Here is a 20090-nt window from a genome sequence, read left to right on the forward strand (position 1 = left end):
GATAAAGCATTTAGAAGATACCTTTGTCCATTAGTAGCACTGGTGGAGATCTTTGGGTAAATTTCCTATTTCCCATCGACTGAACCAATTTACGCTTAAATATGGTAAGGGATGAGCTTTGTTTTATGTGGAAGGTGAGTCTGTTTCAGAGTTGTGGTATCCTATGAGAGATATATCTGTCCCTTCAAACCATTCAGTTAATGTTGCAGAAGATTAGTCTCCTGGATCAATTATTTTGGATACCATTTGATGTGCAGATATAAATTACATCAGTAATAGTGCAGGGTATGTTTAGACATAGGCCATTTCTTGGCAGTCTGTAAAAGTCTGAATATAGCAAAAGGGCTTTGAGACTATCCAAGAAGGACATATTGTTTAGGCCTTGTATCTTTTTTGCAAGGTATCTCTGTGGATATTCCAGTTGTTATGTGTCTGGACAGAAACATGCCAAAAGGGGTATTATATGCACTGGCTGGCCTAATGAGGACCGAGTCAATGATGAAAATTACATCCTTAGATCAAAAAGCAATCCCCTTGTTTATGAGCTACAGTATCGAAGAAATTCCTTATCACAGTGGACACCTGCTGGTTAAAATTTAGGTAATTGTCCACATAAATTCCCAAATCCCAAATTACTGACTCCCCTCTTACGGATGTATTGTCAAGTTGCCAGACTGAATCTCTCTCTCTCTCCCTCCCTCCCTCTCTCTCCTTCTGTATTTCATCACGCTGCATCATTTATTGTATATCATGTAATACTGTGTTTTCTTGTTAATGCACGTCTGGTGTAAGCCTCATAACAACATACCTGCTTACTTGTAACTCATGATATTTGCATGTTATCTGTATGAAGTTTGTACATCTCTATATGCAACAGGAGCTTTTCTCCCCAGGACCCTGCTGAAAATAGATTCTTCAGACCATCCCAGTAAACCCATGTCAAATAAAATACATAAATATATTAACTAACTAACTAACTAACTAACTAACTAACTAACTAACTAACTAACTAACTAACTAACTAACTAACTAACTAACTAGCTAACTAACTAACTAACTAAACAAATAAATAAATGTGGTAGTCCCCTGGGGAGTCAACCTTTCAAAGGAGAGCATAATTTTTGTTTTCTTTCTTTTTTTTTTGCAGGATGTCTGAGTCTTCAGAGGATTTGATCATTGTTCCTCACTTGCAGTCATCTGAAAACATAATTAATCAGAGACCTTTGGTACTGGCTTTTATGTATTAGAAATAGAGGCTGAACAGAAAACAAATGCTTCATTGTCTCTGGATGCCCATTTCAAACTATCTAGCTACAGAGACAGCTGGAAAGTACAAATCCATGGTTACCGTTGCTTACTAATGTGGGCTGAAGTGGAAGTGGTAGCTATGAGGCTTGGATGTATATGCTGGTGGTTCTGTTTGTCTGGTATTGGACATATTGCTGATCTCAGCATAGTTGCATGCAGCTAGAAATCAGTTATCCTTTGCTCCTTTTCTCACCACATGTAAAGGCGCAGCACAGATCTCAAGCTGCTTCCTAAGAAGTAGTATTAACCCAGATGCTGCTCGGTTTATTACATTTGCTATTGTCTATCGTGGCTAGAACCTATAGCAGCTAGATATCACAGAAATCCAAACAGCACAAAAGCCCAGAAGTGATTGTCACCAAAACTGCAGGCAGACCACATAGTACAGTCTCATATGCACTGCCCAACGAGCCACGAACAAGACAAGATCAAGAATACATTCCTTTGTGCTCCTTCTCTCACCAGGAGCAAAACAGAAGCATTAATCCCATGGTGTCACCTAAGAAGAATGTTCAGGCATTTCAGTGACTGGCTACCTATCTCTATAAAGATTAAAAAATGATGTGAAGACTCCTTCTCTCACCTGGAGTGAAACCGAAGGATCTATCTCAAGCAGATTTTCTGAGTAGAATTATTAGTCTCCCTAGTGAGTATTAGACTAATCCCAGTTATCTGATATTTTAAAAGTAAGATGGAGAATGGGATCAATGCTATGAATATTACAGTGTGCATGAGAACAATGGCATAAATATTACAGCGTGCATGAGAACGATGATATGAATATTACAGTGTGCATGAGAACAATGGTACGAATATTACAGTGTGCATGAGAACAATGGTATGAATATTACAGTGTGCATGAGAACAATGCTATGAATATTACAGTGTGCATGAGAACAATGCTATGAATATTACAGTGTGCAAGAGAACAATGGTATGAATATTACAGCGTGCATGAGAACAATGATATGAATATTACAGTGTGCAAGAGAACAATGATATGAATATTACAGCGTGCATGAGAACAATGATATGAATATTACAGTGTGCATGAGAACAATGGAACGAATATTACAGTGTGCATGAGAACAATGGTATGAATATTACAGTGTGCATGAGAACAATGGTATGAATATTACAGCGTGCATGAGAACAATGCTATAAATATTACAGTGTGCAAGAGAACAATGGCATGAATATTACAGTGTGCATGAGAACAATGGTATGAATATTACAGTGTGCATGAGAACAATGGTATGAATATTACAGCATGCATGAGAACAATGCTATGAATATTTATTTATTTTATTTATTTATTTATTTCCAGTTTGATAACCAGGGAAGTCCACTGGGCCCGAAATCCCGTTTTCAGTGGAGGCCCGGGGAGAAAAGCTCCATATTACAAATACATTGCACACTTAAAGCTCAATATTCCTAAACACATTGCACACTTAAACAATTTAAAAACAAGTAAAAATAACATTTTTTATACACTTGTATTGTTAGCAGAGAAGAAAAATATACATAAATATGAAATGCAAATGAAGTAAATCAGAAGAGAAGTGTAGGAAAAAGGAGGTGCAAAGAAATAAAGGAGAAAAGAAGCCAGGAGGAGGATAAAAAAGAACACTTAGACAAACATTCATTTTATGTTTGTGGTGAAAGATACATTTTATGGAAATGGTAAAAGATACAGTTGCAAGAATATGCATATAGGCAGTGGGGAGGTGAAGATATAAAAGGAATTTGCATAGAGTTTATAAAGGGGGAAAAGAAGATAAAGAAGTAGAGAATGGGGAGCTGAAGAAAGAGTTGGAAGAAAAAGGGCAGGAGGGGGAATATTGAAACCGGGATGTAATAGGATCCAGGTAGGAAGTATACAATTGCATTTCCAGTTTTGGGAGAAAGGAGAATGGAGTAGAGATTTGAATTACAGTCATTTGTAATTTGAATATTACAGCGTGCATGAGAACAATGGTATGAATATTACACTGTGCATGAGAACAATAGCATGAATATTACAGCGTGTATGAGAACAATGGTATGAATATTACAGTATGCATGAGAACAATGGTATGAATATTACAGCATGCATGAAAACAATGGTATGAATATTACAGCAAGCATGAGAACAATGCTATGAATATTACAGTGTGAATGAGAACAATGCTATGAACATTACAGTGTGCATGAGAACAATGGTATGAATATTACAGTGTGCATGAGAACACTGGTATGAATATCACCGTGTGCATGAGAACAATGGTATGAATATTACAGTGTGCATGAGAACAAAGTTATGACTACTACAGTGTGCATGAGAACAATAGTATGAATATTACAGTGTGCATGAGAGCAATAGTATGAATATTGCAGTGTGCATGAGAACAATGGTATGAATATTACAGTGTGCATGAGAACAATGCTGTGAATATTACAGTGTGCATGAGAACAATGGTATGAATATTACAGCGTGCATGAGAACAATGGTATGAATATTACAGTGTGCATGAGAACAATGGTATGAATATTACAGCATGCATGAGAACAATGGTATGAATATTACAGTGTGCATGAGAACAATGGTATGAATATTACAGCGTGCATGAGAACAATGGTATGAATATTACAGTGTGCATGAGAACAATGGTATGAATATTACAGCATGCATGAGAACAATGGTATGAATATTACAGCGTGCATGAGAACAATGGTATGAATATTACAGCGTGCATGAGAATAATGGTATGAATATTACAGTGTGCATAAGAACAATGGTATGGATATTACAATATGCATGAGAACAAAGGAATGACTATTACAGTGTGCATGAGAACAATGGTATGAATATTACAGTGTGCATGAGAACAATGGTATGAATATTGCAGTGTGCATGAGAACAATGGTATGAATATTACAGTGTGCATGAGAACAATGGCATGGATATTACAGTGTGCATGAAAACAATGCTGTGAATATTAGTGTGCATGAGAACAATGCTATGAATATTACAGTGGGCATGAGAACAATGGTATGATTATTACAGTGGGCATGAGAACAATGCTATGAATATTACAGCGTGCATGAGAACAATGGTATGAATATTACTGTGTGTATGAGAGCAATGGTATGAATATTACAGCTTGCATGAGAACAATGGTATGAATATTACAGCATGCATGAGAACAATGGTAGGAATATTACAGCGTTCATCAGAACAATGATATGAATATTACAGTGTGCATGAGAACAATGGTATGAATATTGCAGTGTGCATGAGAACAATGGTATGAATATTACAGTGTACATGAGAACAATGGTATGAATATTACAGCGTGCATGAGAACAAAGGTATGAATATTACAGTGTGCATGAGAACAATGGTATGAATATTACAGTGTGCATGAGAACAATGGTATGAATATTACAGTGTGCATGAGAGCAATGGTATGAATATTAAAGTGGGCATGAGAACAATGGTATGAATATTGCAGTGTGCATGAGAACAATGATATGAATATTACAACGTGCATGAGAACAATAGTATGAATATTACAGTGTGCATGACAACAATGGTATGAATATTACAGTGTGCATGACAACAAATTATTACAGTGTGCATGACAACAATGGTATGAATATAACAGCGTGCATGAGAATAATGGTATGAATATTACAGCGTGCATGAGAACAATAGTATGAATATTACAGTGTGCATGAGAACAATGGTATGAATATTAAAGCGTGCATGAGAACAATGCTATGAATATTACAGTGTGCATGAGAACAATGGTATGAATATTACTGTGTGTATGAGAGCAATGGTATGAATATTACAGCATGCATGAGAACAATGGTATGAATATTACACCATGCATGAGAACAATGGCAGAAATATTACAGCGTGCATGAGAACAATGTTATGAATATTACAGTGTGCATGAGAACAATGGTATGAATAATACAGTGTGCATGAGAACAATGGTATGAATATTACAGCATGAAAGAGAGCAAAGGTATGAATATTACAGTGTGCATGAGAACAATGGTATGAATATTACAGTGTGCATGAGAACAATGGTATGAATATTACATTGTGCATGAGAACAATGGAATGAATATTACAGTGTGCATGAGAACAAAGTTATGACAACTACAGTGTGCATGAGAACAATAGTATGAATATTACAGTGTGCATGAGAGCAATAGTATGAATATTACAGTGTGCATGAGAACAATGGTATGAATATTACAGTGTGCATGAGAACAATGCTGTGAATATTACAGTGTGCATGAGAACAATGGTATGAATATTACAGTGTGCATGAGAACAATGGTATGAATATTACAGCATGCATGAGAACAATGATATCAATATTACAGCATGCATGAGAACAATGTTATCAATATTACAGCTTGCATGAGAACAATGGTATGGATATTACAGCGTGCATGAGAACAATGGTACGAATATTACACAGTGCATGTCAACAATGGTATGAATATTACAGTGTGCATGAGAACAATGGCATGAATATTACAGCATGCATGAGAACAATGGTATGAATATTACAGCGTGCATGAGAACAATGGTATGAATATTACAGCATGCATGAGAACAATGGTATGAATATTACAGTGTGCATAAGAACAATGGTATGAATATTACAATATGCATGAGAACAAAGGAATGACTATTACAGTGTGTATGAGAACAATGGTATGAATATTACAGTGTGCATGAGAATAATGGTACGAATATTGCAGTGTGCATGAGAGCAATGGTATGAATATTACAGTGTGCATGAGAACAATGGCATGAATATTACAGTGTGCATGAGAACAATGCTGTGAATATTAGTTTGCATGAGAACAATGCTATGAATATTTCAGTTTGCAAGAGAACTATGGTATGAATATTACAGTGTGCATGAGAACAATGCTATGAATATTACAGTGTGCATCACAACAATGATATGAATATTACAGCGTGCATGAGAACAATGATATGAATATTACAGCGTGCATGAGAACAATGGTATGAATATTACAGTGTACAAGAGAACAATGGCATGGATATTACAGCATGCATGTGAACAATGGCATGGATATTACAGTGTGCATGAGAACAATGGTATGATTATTACAGTGTGCATGATAGCAATGGTATGAATATAACAGCATGCATGAGAACAATAGTATGAATATTACAGCGTGCATGAGAACAATGGTATGAATATTACAGCGTGCATGAGAACAATGGTATGAATATTACAGTGTGCATGAAAACAATGCTATGAATATTACAGCGTGCATGAGAACAATGATATGAATATTACAGCCTGCATGGGAACAATGGTATGAATATTGCAGCGTGCATGAGAACAATGGTATGAATATTGCAATGTGCATGAGAACAATGGTATGAATATTACAGTGTGCATGAGAACAATGGTATGAATATTGCAGTGTGCATGAGATCAATGGTATGAATATTACAGTGTGCATGAGAACAATGGTATGAATATTATAGCGTGCATGAGAACAATGGTATGAATATTACAGCGTGCATAAGAGCAATGGTATGAATTTTACAGCATGCATGAGAATAATGGTATGAATATTACAGTGTACATGAGAACAAAGGTATTAATATTACAGCATTCATTAAACAAAAGTATGAATATTACAGTGTGCATGAGAACAATGGTATGAATATCACAGTGTGCATGAGAACAATGGTATGAATATTACAGTGTGCATGAGAGCAATGGTATGAATATTAAAGTGTGCTTGAGAACAATGGTATGAAAATTACAGTGTGCATGAGAGCAATGATATGAATATTACAGTGTGCATGAGAACAATTCTGTGAATATTACAGTGTGCATGAGAACAATGCTATGAATATTACAGTGTGCATTAGAACAATGGTATGAATATTATGGTGTGCATGAGAACAATGATATGAATATTACAACGTGCATGAGAACAATAGTATGAATATTACAGTGTGCATGACAATAATGGTATGAATATTACAGTGTCCATGACAACAAAATATTACAGTGTGCATGAGAATAATGGTATGAATATTACAGCACGCATGAGGACAATAGTATGAATATTACAGCGTGCATGAGAACAATAGTATAAATATTGCAGTGTACATGAGAACAATGGTATGAATATTACAGCGTGCATGAGAACAATGCTATGAATATTACAGTGTTCATGAGAACAATGCTGTGAATATTACAGTGTGCATGAGAACAATGGTATGAATATTACAGCGTGCATGAGAACAATGGTATGAATATTACAGTGTGCATGAGAACAATGGTATGAATATTACAGCGTGCTTGAGAACAATGGTATGAATATTACAGCGTGCATGAGAACAATGCTATGAATATTACAGCGTGCATGAAAACAATGGTATGAATATTACAGCATGAATGAGAACAATGGTATGAATATTACAGCGTGCATGAGAACAATGGTATGAATATTACAGTGTGCATAAGAACAATGGTATGACTATTACAATATGCATGAGGACAAAGGAATGACTATTACAGTGTGCATGAGAACAATGGTATGAATATCACAGTGTGCATGAGAATAATGGTATGAATATTGCAGTGTGCATGAGAGCAATGGTATGAATATTACAGTGGCATGAGAACAATGGTATGAATATTACAGTGTGCATGAGAACAATGCTGTGAATATTAGTGTGCATGAGAACAATGCTATGAATATTACAGTGTGCATGAGAACAATGGTATGATTATTACAGTGTGCATGAGAACAATGCTATGAATAGTACAGTGTGCATGACAACAATGATATGAATATTACAGCTTGCATGAGAACAGTGGTATGAATATTACAGCATGCATGAGAACAATGGTATGAATATTACAGCGTGCATGAGAACAATGGTAGGAATATTACAGTGTGCATGAGAACAATGCTGTGAATATTAGCATGCATGAGAACAATAGTAGGAATATTACAGCGTGCATGAGAACAATGGTATGAATATTACAGCGTGCATGACAACAATGCTATGAATATTACAGCGTGCATTTGAACAATGGTTTGAATATTACTGTGTGCATGAGAGCAATGGTATGGATATTACAGCTTGCATGAGAACAATGGTATGAATATTACAGCATGCATGAGGACAATGGTAGGAATAATACAGCGTGCATGAGAACAATGGTATGAATATTACAACATACATGAGAGCAATGATATGAATATTACAGCGTGCATGAGAACAATGGTATGAATATTGCAGCATGCATAAGAACAATGGTATGAATATTACAATGTGCATGAGAACAATGGTATGAATATTACAGTTTGCATGAGAACAATGGTATGAATATTGCAGTGTGCATGAGAAAAATGTTATGAGTATTACAGTTTGCATGAAAACAATGTTATGAATATTACAGCATGCATGAGAACAATGGTATGAATATTACAGCGTGCATGAGAACAATGGTATGAATTTTACAGCATGCATGAGAACAATGGTATGAATATTACAGTGTACATGAGAACAAAGGTATGAATATTACAGCGTGCATGAGAACAAAGGTATGAATATTACAGGTTGCATGAGAGCAATGATATGAATATTACAGTGTGCATGAGAACAATGCTGTGAATATTACAGTGTGCATGAGAACAATGCTATGAATATTCCAGTGTGCATGAGAAGAATGCTATGAATATTATGATGTCCATGAGAACAATGATATGAATATAACAACGTGCATGAGAACAATAGTATGAATATTGCAGTGTGCATGACAACAATGGTATGAATATTACAGTGTGCATGACAACAAAATATTACAGTGTGCATGACAACAATGGTATGAATATTACAGCGTGCATGAGAACAATGGTATGAATATTACAGCGTGCATGAGAACAATAGTATGAATATTACAGTGTGCATGAGAACAATGGTATGAATATTACAGCATGCATGAGAACAATGCTATGAATATTACAGTGTGCATTAGAACAATGGTATGAATATTACTGTGTGTATCAGAGCAATGGTATGAATATTACAGCATGCATGAGAACAATGGTATGAATATTACAGCATGCATGAGAACAATAGTAGGAATATTACAGCGTGCATGAGAACAATGGTATGAATATTACAGTGTGCATGAGAACAATGGTAGGAATATTACAGTGTGCATGAGAAAAATGGTATGAATATTACAGCATGCACGAGAACAATGGTATGAATATTACAGTGTGCATGAGAACAATGGTAGGAATATTACAGTGTGCATGAGAACAATGGTATGAATATTACAGTGAGCATGAGAACAATGGTATGAATATTACAGCGTGCATGAGAACAATAGTATGAATATTACAGCATGCATGAGAACAATGGTATGAATATTACAGCGTGCATGAGAACAATGCTATGAATATTACAGTGTGCATGAGAACAATGCTATGAATATTCCAGTGTGCATGAGAACAATGCTATGAATATTATGGTGTGCATGAGAACAATGATATGAATATAACAATGTGCATGAGAACAATAGTATGAATATTGCAGTGTGCATGACAACAATGGTATGAATATTACAGTGTGCATGACAACAAAATATTACAGTGCGCATGACAACAATGGTATGAATATTACAGCGTGCATGAGAACAATGGTATGAATATTACAGCATGCATGAGAACAATAGTATGAATTTTACAGTGTGCACGAGAACAATGGTATGAATATTACAGCATGCATGAGAACAATGCTATGAATATTACAGTGTGCATGAGAACAATGGTATGAATATTACTGTGTGTATGAGAGCAATGGTATGAATATTACAGCATGCATGAGAACAATGGTATGAATATTACAGCATGCATGAGAACAATGGTAGGAATATTACAGCGTGCATGAGAACAATGGTATGAATATTACAGTGTGCATGAGAACAATGGTAGCAATATTACAGTGTGCATGAGAACAATGGTATGAATATTACAACATGCACGAGAACAAAGGTATGAATATTACAGTGTGCATGAGAACAATGGTATGAATATTACAGTGTGCATGAGAACAATGGTATGAATATTACAGTGTGCATGAGAACAATGGTATGAATATTACAGCGTGCATGAGAACAATAGTATGAATATTACAGCGTGCATGAGAACAATGGTATGAATATTACAGCGTGCATGAGAACAATGGTATGAATATTACAGCTTGCATGAGAACAATGGTATGAATATTACAGCATGCATGAGAACAATGGTAGGAATATTACAGCTTGCATGAGAACAATGGTAGGAATATTACAGTGTGCATGAAAACAATGGTATGAATATTACAATGTGCATGAGAACAATTATATGAATATTACAGCTTGCATGAGAACAATGGTATGAATACTGCAGCGTGCAAGAGAACAATGGTATGAATATTACAGTGTGCATGAGAACAATGGTATGAATATTGCAGTGTGCATGAGAACAATGTTATGAATATTACAGTGTGCATGAGAACAATGGTATGAATATTACAGCGTGCATGAGAACAATGGTATGAATATTACAGCGTGTATGAGAACAATGGTAAGAATTTTACAGCATGCATGAGAACAATGGTATGAATATTACAGTGTACATGGGAACAATGGTATGAATATTACAGCGTGGATGAGAACAAAGGTATGAATATTACAGTGTGCATGAGAACAATGGTATGAATATTACAGTGTGCATGAGAACAATGGTATGAATATTACAGTGTGCATGAGAGCAATGGTATGAATATTAAAGTGTGCACGAGTACAATTGTATGAATATTACAGTGTGCATGAGAGCAATGATATGAATATTACAGCGTGCATGAGAACAATGCTGTGAATATTACAGTGTGCATGAGAACAATGCTATGAATATTACAGTGTGCATGAGAACAATGCTATGAATATTACAGTGTGCATGTGAACAATGATATGAATATTACAACGTGCATGAGAACAATAGTATGAATATTACAGTGTGCATGACAACAATGGTATGAATATTACAGTGTGCATGACAACAAAATATTACAGTGTGCATGACAACAATGGTATGAATATTACAGCGCATGGAACAATGGTATGAATATTACAGCGTGCATGAGAACAATAGTAGGAATATTACAGTGTGCATGAGAACAATGGTATGAATATTACAGCGTGCATCAGAACAATGCTATGAATATTACAGTGTGCATGAGAACAATGGTATGAATATTACTGTGTGTATGAGAGCAATGGTATGAATATTACAGCATGCATGAGAACAATGGTATGAATATTACAGCATGCATGAGAACAATGGTAGGAATATTACAGCGTGCATGAGAACAATGGTATGAATATTACAGTGTGCATGAGAACAATGGTATGAATATTACAGTGTGCATGATAACAATGGTATGAATATTACAGCGTGCATGAGAACAAAGGTATGAATATTACAGTGTGCATGAGAACAATGCTATGGATATTACAGTGGGCATGAGAACAATGCTATGAATATTACAGTGTGCATGAGAACAATGGTATGAATATTACAGTGTGCATAAGAACAATGGTATGAATATTGCAGTGTGCATGAGAACAAGTGAACACTGAGTGGCGCAGAGCTATAGTTATCCCAATCCACAAGGGGGGATCCACTTTGGATCCCAGAAACTACCGTCCCATCAGTCTGACAAGCCTTATCTGCAAGGCCATGGAGCGTATTATCATGGAACTTATAAACAAAGACATTGGCAACCTTCAAACACTGGACCCCACCCAGTTTGGGTTTGTGAAGGGCCGATCTTGTCTCCTGAACCTGATTGACTTCTTTGAATCAGTCTCCAGAGCCATGAACAAGGGTAAGGTGGTCCAAACAGCCTATCTAGACCTTGCCAAGGCCTTTGACACCATCCCCCACTCTGGAATCATAGATAAACTTACTAAGTTGGGCATTAATCCCTATGTCACCCAATGGGTTGCTAAATGGCTTACTGATAGAACCCACACTGTAAAAGTAGCCGACTCCAAATCCAGCTCCAGACAAGTGAGAAGTGGAGTACCTCAGGGTTCAGTCCTGGGGCCACTCTTGTTTGGCATCTACTTCTCTGATGTACAGGTCAACACTAAGGGACTCTGAACAAAGTTTGCAGATGACTGCAAACTGGGAGCCATTATTGAATCCCCAAATGATGTGGATACTCTACAAAAGGGCTTTACAGAAACAGATGCTTGGTGCCAGAGCCATGGGCTCAAGCTCAATGCCAAGAAATGTATTGTTATCCCCTTTGGGAAAAAACATGTAACCATGAATTACCATATAGGTGGCAGTAAACTAAACACAGAAAGTGTGATAAGAGACTTAGGGACACAGGTGGACAGTGGTCTCACCTTCGATAACCACATCGCCACAACAGTCAGGAAATCCTTCTATGTGGCACACCTCATCACGAAGGGCTTTTCATCCAGAAAAAAGGAGGTCATTGTCGCACTGTACTCATCCCTCATTAGACCCATTATAGAATACAATGCCCCATTTGGTATGTACCTCTCAAGACATCTGCAACAACTGGAAAGGCCTCAGAAATACCTCACTAAAAGAATCACAGGCCTAAAGCAGATGCCCTATGCTGACCGCCTTAAAAAACTCCAGCTATACTCTGTACATCGCCTACTCAGAGGCGATCTCTGCTTAACATACAAGGCCATGTCAAACCCAGAGCTGTTGGACATGCTACACTTAAAGAAATCCCAATCCCTCAGAGCTACATGCTCCAGGGATCTAAACCTTGTCATCAGAGTAAACAAAACATGTTGGAGGGATAGGTTCCTGACCCAGAGACCCCCCAGACTCTGGAAAAGATTGCCCATACATGTCAAGCAGAGTGCCTCTTTGGACCTCTTCAAGAGGAACCTTGACGATTGGATGGGAGAAAGGAAATTCACCCCAGGGATCACGTCAGTCGCCCTGCTAGACAGGGGTCCAGGAAAGTAAATAATGTGGGAAGAAATATTCAGGGAATTGTTATGGCTAGGCTTGTATAGGCCCTATCGCTGATAGCCTAGTACTAACCTATGAACCTATGAACCTATGAACCTATGAACAATGGTATGAATATTGCAGTGTGCATGAGAACAATGGTATGAATATTACAATGTGCATGAGAGCAATGGTATGAATATTACAGTGTGCATGAGACCAATGGTATGAATATTACAGTGTGCATGAGAACAATGGTATGAATATTACAGTGTGCATGAGAACAATGTTATGAATATTACAGTGTGCATGAGAACAATGGCATGAATATTACAGCGTGCATGAGAACAATGGCATGAATATTACAGCGTGCATGAGAACAATGCTATGAATATTACAGTGTGCATGAGAACAATGATATGAATATTTCAGCGTGCATGAGAATAATGGTATGAATATTACAACGTTCATGAGAGCAATGGTATGAATGTTACAGTGTGCATGAGAACAATGGTATGAATATTACGGCGTGCATGAGAACAATGCTATGAATTTTACAATGTGCATGAAAACAATGGTATGACTACTACAATATGCATGAGGACAAAGGAATGACTATTACAGTGTGCATGAGAACAATGGTATGAATATCACAGTCTGCATGAGAATAATGGTATGAATATTGCAGTGTGCATGAGAGCAATGGTATGAATATTAAAGTGTGCATGAGAACAATGGTATGAATATTACAGTGTGCACGAGAACAATGCTGTGAATATTAGTGTGCATGAGACCAATGCTATGAATATTACAATGTGGATGAGAACAATGGTATGATTATTACAGTGTGCATGAGAACTATGCTATGAATATTACTATGTGCTTGACAACAATGATATGAATATTACAGCGTGCATGAGAACAATGGTATGAATATTACAGTGTGCATGAGAACAATGGTATGAATATTACAGCATGCATGAGAACAATGGTAGGAATATTACAGCGTGCATGAGAACAATGGTATGAATATTACAGTGTGCATGAAAACAATGGTATGAATATTACAGTGTGCATGAGAACAATGGTATGAATATTACAGTGTGCATCAGAACAATGGTATGAATATTACAGTGTGCATGAGAACAATGCTGTGAATATTAGCGTGCATCAGAACAAGGGTATGAATATTACAGCGTGCATGACAACAATGCTATGAATATTACAGCGTGCATGGCAACAATGGTATGAATATTACTGCGTGCATGAGAGCAATGGTATGAGTATTACAGCTTGAATGAGAACAATGGTATGAATATTGCTGAGAACTATGGTAGGAATAATACAGCTTGCATGAGAACAGTGGTATGAATATTACAGTGTGCATGAAAACAATGGTAAGAATATTACAGCATGCATGAGAACAATGATATGAATATTACAGCGTGCATGAGAACAATGGTATGAATATTGCACCGTGCATGAGAACAATGGTATGAATATTACAATGTGCATGAGAACAATGGTATGAATATTACAATTTGCATGAGAACAATGGTATGAATATTGCAGTGTGCATGAGAAAAATGTTATGAGTATTACAGTGTGCATGAAAACAATGGTATGAATATTACAGCATGCATGAGAACAATGGTATGAATATTACAGCGTGCATGAGAACAATGGGATGAATTTTACAGCATGCATGAGAACAATGGTATGAATATTACAGTGTACATGAGAACAAAGGTATGAATATTACAGTGTGCATGAGAACAAAGGTATGAATATTACAGTGTGCATAAGAACAATGGTATGAATATTACAGTGTGCATGAAAGCAATGGTATGAATATTAAAGTGTGCATGAGAACAATGGTATGAATATTACATTGTGCAAGAGAGCAATGATATGAATATTACAGTGTGCATGAGAACAATGCTGTGAATATTACAGTGTGCATAAGAACAATGCTATGAATATTACAGTGTGCATGAGAACAATGCTATGAATATTACGGTGTGCATGAGAACAATGATATGAATATTACAACATGCATGAGAACAATAGTATGAATATTGCAGTGTGCATGTCAACAATGGTATGAATATTACAGTGTGCATGACAACAAAATATTACAGTGTGCATGACAACAATGGTATGAATATTACAGCGTGCATGAGAACAATGGTATGAATATTACAGCGTGCATGAGAACAATAGTATGAATATTACAGTGTGCATGAGAACAATGGTATGAATATTACAGCATGCATGAGAACAATGGTATGAATATTACAGTGTGCATGAGAACAATGGTATGAATATTACAGCGTGCATGCGAGAGAAGAATGCTTTGAATATTACAGTGTGCATGAGAACAATGGTATGAATATTACAGTGTGCATGAGAACAGTGGTATGAATATTACAGTGTGCATGACAACAATGGTATGAATATTACAGTGTGCATGAGAACAATGCTATGAATACACTGTGCATGAGAACAATGGCATGAATATTGCAGCATGCTTGAGAACAATGGTATGAATATTACAGTGTGCATGAGAACAATGGTATGAATATTACAGTGTGCATGAGAACAATGCTATGAATATTACAGTGTGCATGAGAACAATGGTATGAATATTGCAGCATGCTTGAGAACAATGTTATGAATATTACAGCATGCATGATAACAATGGTATGAATATTACAGTGTGCATGAGAGCAATGGCATGAATATTACAGAGTGCATGAAAACAATGGTATGAATATTACAGTGTGCATGAGAGCAATGGCATGAATATTACAGAGTGCATGAAAACAATGGTATGAATATTACAGTGTGCATGAGAACACTGGTATGAATATTACAGTGTGCATGAGAACAATGGTATGAAAATTACAGCCTGCACTAAGGGATGGTTAGGGCCACTCTATAGCAAAATGTGATAGGTTATTAATGGGAGATCCTTTTCAGTTTGATCTTTCAGTGCTCATTACAATGAGCAGATGGGATAAGTTTATACCACTTTTCAAATAACAATTTAGAGTAGGGCAAGCAGCTCAAAAGCCATCAGTTGAAGTATCCAAGCCTTTAATGATGAAATCCAATCCAAAACCCAGTGCATTCACACATCAGCAGTAGTCTCACAGTGCTCATAACTATACATAGCTATATACTGTAAATAAGAAATCCTGCTTCTCATCTCTTCTCACTAACTCGCTTAATTTAATTCCTTTTCAAATAGTGAGTGGAAAAGGATTCATTTTTAACTGACTTTCGCCTAGAACTTTTCTTAAAAGTTCAAGAAACAACTTTAAAATGAAAAAGATTTTAAAATAAAACATGCCGTAATATAATAAGATCAAATTTAAATAGCTAGACAGGTATATAAATGAATAAAATAATGAAAACATCCAAAATGTATATGAAGAAATCCAAGACTGCAGTGCAGTTGCACATCAGCAGTGATCTCAGAGCACTTGCAACTAAATAAGTCATTAACTTAAACTAAATAATGTAATAAGCCTAACAAGAGGTTGTGTTTTTCTACTCCTCACTTTAATTAGCAAGATTTAATTCCTTTTCAACCAATGGATGGAAAAGTTTTTTTTTTCTTAAATGACCATATCCAAGAACTTTAAAAAAACAAACTGTAATTTAAAATTTAAAATAAAACAAACCATTATATAATAAGAGAAAAAATTGAAGTACCCAAACCTTAAATGAAGAAATCAATTCCATATTTCATTGCAGTCACACACCAGGCACCAGCAGTTTTAACATTCCACCCTTTAAATTAACCAAGCACTTCCAAGAAAACGCAGTAGTCTTTCAGGTTACATTGCAATTTATTCTGCTTTACATGTATGGAGTTTCATTTCATTCAATTTTCTATTTAATTCAGCTGTTTGTGTATCAAAAATTCTCTTCTTTTCACAGCTGCTAGTCATTGCTCTATATTTTTGTTTCATTCACAACTTTTTCACATGCAATAAATTATGCTCCACTAATGTCTTAAAACTTTCTGTAGTGCATTTATGGACATTAAGTACCCACTTTTTTAAATTCTTTTCTCTCTTTTTATTATCATCTAAGTGCACTTTAAATGCATTTAAATCCTACAGTGTAACGACTAATTATATATAATTCTTAAGTGAAAAGATGTCATTATGTACATTTTTTTCTGACTATAGAATATTTTTTTTTCAAATTCTTTAAGAAAGGGTACCAAGAATGAGCAGGTGATATGAGACTGAAAGCACTGAAATGACATAAATGACATTAATAACACACTTCTACGTAAAGAAAACAGATCTCCATTTTTCTCATTTATCTTTAGCCAGAGCAACTTCCTAAAATTTTCTTATGGCATTTCTTGTCCGTTTCTAAATCTGATCACATTATTTAAGATTTCTTCCATAGTTTTTTGTGCTCTGACCCATACTTCATGACCCTGAACCAATCAGATTCTAGATATATCCTGGCTTGGCTCACATTTTGCAATGACAATGAACATAATAGAATCATAGTAATGTCAAGAGAAAAAAATCAGTGCTTTATTTACTCAAACAAGTATCTTGGTTCCAAAAGACCTTCAAGAAATGAAAGTGCAAGAAGCTAAGCAGATTATATAATAACAAATATGAGTAATTAGAAAGGTTATTCAGGTACATCAATCATTAAAATAACTGGTTGATAAGAAAAAGAATCAGTGCCATTAGCTAATCTTACTAAATACATATGGAACTACAAAGACAAATTTAAGCTGTATAAAATTTATTCAAACTAGTGCCTTCCAATTAACATCCATATTTCCTCTGTGGCGATCCCTAACAGGGAAAAGCTGAAAGACTTTATTTCAATCTCTTGCAGTTAAAGGTTTGTACTTCATTCTTAAAGCTGCTCCCTTGTGTTCAAAACTTTGTTTAAAATCATGGTTTGATTCTTAATATTAATCACGGCTTTGTTTTGCTGAAGTATATTTTATGATAACTTTTTAAAAGCGTGTCCTTACCTATACAGTCTGTCAAGGCATCATATTTATCTCTAGCAATAGCTTTACAGGCATGGCCAATTTCATCATCAGCAGTAATAGTAATGGTTACAATTGTTTTAGTTACTATTTTGGGTATATTTTCTTCCCCACAGCTAATCATCAGCTCCCAGAACTTCTGCTCATCCTCTGGGTCCACTTTATCTCCAGTCACTCCCTTGACTATCTCTAGCCAATGTTCAGGACAACAGAGGAGCCCAAGATACCTTTGGTAGTATTGTCCTGCTGTTTGGGATTATGTTTTCTTCAGTCTCTCACCCTTTGCACGTGTTGGTAGTGACCCAGGGGTCATACATGCAAAGGTTGTCAGCAATGCCTGGCCTCTCACTTCTGCAAGGGTTTTTGACACAATCAGGATTCTCCACCTATCTCCATAGAGGACTAGTGCTTCTGTGCTGCTGTCCCTCTGTTCTTCATCAATGATATCAGATCTCCAGTGTACCACATTCATGTGCACCTTCCACCTATCCTCCTTGTCTGCTCCATCAAACACTCCAGATGATATTCAGACTTGAATGGCTTTGGTCATATTCAAGCCTTTGTCTGTGCATGCTACTGGTGCAGTCTTAAAATTATGATAGATGCAATGTACTGTTAAAGCCTTCAGCATGTGGATGATAAAAGTCATAAATGATAAATGGAATTATGCTAGGGATGCAGATACTTCAAGGACACATGTTTAGGTGGAATGACTTCAGAGGATTGGAACACAGTGAGGCCATATGCAGTAAAAAGATACTTTAAAAAAGTATGGTGCCTGCCCAAGCCCTGGAATTATACTTTGAATACTCTCTTTTTATTCCCAAGTTGTATCACTATTTGCCTGTTCCAAACACGGAACTTAGCAAGGCATGGGGGGAAGGGAGGGGGGCTAGCTGCTGACATAAGTAGCTTTTATGATAATCAACTAGCCTGGCTCCACATTTAATACAGAACTTGGACAATAAAATGATTTCAGCAGCTGCACCATGAGCCAATGTACAACTAGTCTGAGTGCAGTAAGAGACATGCAAAAAACTAGGTGAAAGAAAGCAGGAGGGCTACTAAAGCAAGAGGAAGAGAGAGTAATATGTACTTTGAGGGAGACGGGACAGAGTTTGTAATGGCTAAATTGGGGAGAGGTGAGAGATGGCACAGGAGAGAGGGTATAGGAAATGCAAGCATGTAGTGTGGTGGGGGAGTATCTGCTAAGGTAAAGTTAAATTCCAACTAGAGTGCATCAGAGGTACAGTCATTCCAATTATATCATTTCACCTATCCACAATACTAAGCATAGACTCTTGTGTCTAAGAGTAGAACAAAGTACTTAGCCCATGGAGGAAGTAGATGATTGCTGGTACAAAGATACAGGAAGGGCTACAGTAAGTACAGATGCATGTAAGTTCGATGGGATTGCAAACCTTTAAAAAGCTGTGCAATTGTAAACAATTAAGTAGGAAGAAGTCTGACTTACTTGACTGTAGATGATTAAATTAAGAATAAAGAATTCACAGAAAATGGGCATATGGACATGGATACTATATAGATAAATAGATAAGAGAGACAGAACTCTAGCTAGGTTGTCAGGCACTGAGCATATAAAAAAAAAGTGTTCAGCTGTGAAACTGTAATAAGTTACCTACTACTTGCTTGCTACAGTTAAATCATG

The sequence above is a fragment of the Protopterus annectens genome, chromosome 5.part0 (assembly GCF_019279795.1).
Source record: "Protopterus annectens isolate FY-2018-M chromosome 5.part0, PAN1.0, whole genome shotgun sequence".
Classification (NCBI taxonomy): Eukaryota; Metazoa; Chordata; order Ceratodontiformes; family Protopteridae; genus Protopterus; species Protopterus annectens.